Source organism: Penaeus monodon, chromosome 20 (assembly GCF_015228065.2).
Source record: "Penaeus monodon isolate SGIC_2016 chromosome 20, NSTDA_Pmon_1, whole genome shotgun sequence".
In the NCBI taxonomy this organism is placed as follows: Eukaryota; Metazoa; Arthropoda; class Malacostraca; order Decapoda; family Penaeidae; genus Penaeus; species Penaeus monodon.
This window is the reverse complement of record NC_051405.1, coordinates 44,797,404-44,797,936: the sequence shown is the minus strand read 5'-3', so window position 1 is coordinate 44,797,936 and position 533 is coordinate 44,797,404. Positions and strand designations below refer to the sequence as shown.

The 533-nt window shown below is 36.6% G+C and overlaps 1 protein-coding gene across 1 annotated transcript in view; it reads left to right on the top strand.

The window, feature by feature from the left end:
- LOC119585868 (serine/threonine-protein kinase OSR1-like) overlaps positions 1 to 533 on the top strand; it is a gene marked incomplete in the record, with an annotated part of 62,819 nt that overhangs the window by 51,818 nt on the left and 10,468 nt on the right.

Sequence of the window (533 nt, the reverse complement as noted above, 5' to 3'; positions counted from 1 at the left end):
TATATACACCTTTGCAATTTCAGTACACCCCTAATCTTTCTTCCTTGAGGGAACCAGCACGTTTTCCCAATGAGTTTTGTGCTTCCACAATTTTATGTTGCTCTCTCCAGCCCACCTCTCCTCTTCTCCACCTCCTCTGCCTCTCAACTCCTCTTCATTTGGCTCTTTGGATGACTATTGTTAATTTCTAAGAAATTTTTCAAAATGGGAAGTGTAGTTTTTTAGCGTGTGATTAGATATTCCTTTCAGACATAGAAAAAAAAAATTAGTTAGTTTTTTTTATACCGGCATTTGTGATAAGTCCTAAGGTTCTTTTTATCAATGAAATAACAAAGAAGCAAAATTGTTTCAGAAGGTAAACTATCTGTTAACCTATTGATGCCATAATGGCCTCAAGGTTTATAATTGTCATTATGTATAGATGGTACCACAAGTGCTTAATCCAATGGCTGCAAGTTTATGTACTGTTCACTCTACACAAAATTGTGTGTGTTTTGTTGCACACAGATGACTCCACAGTTGCTCATCTGCTC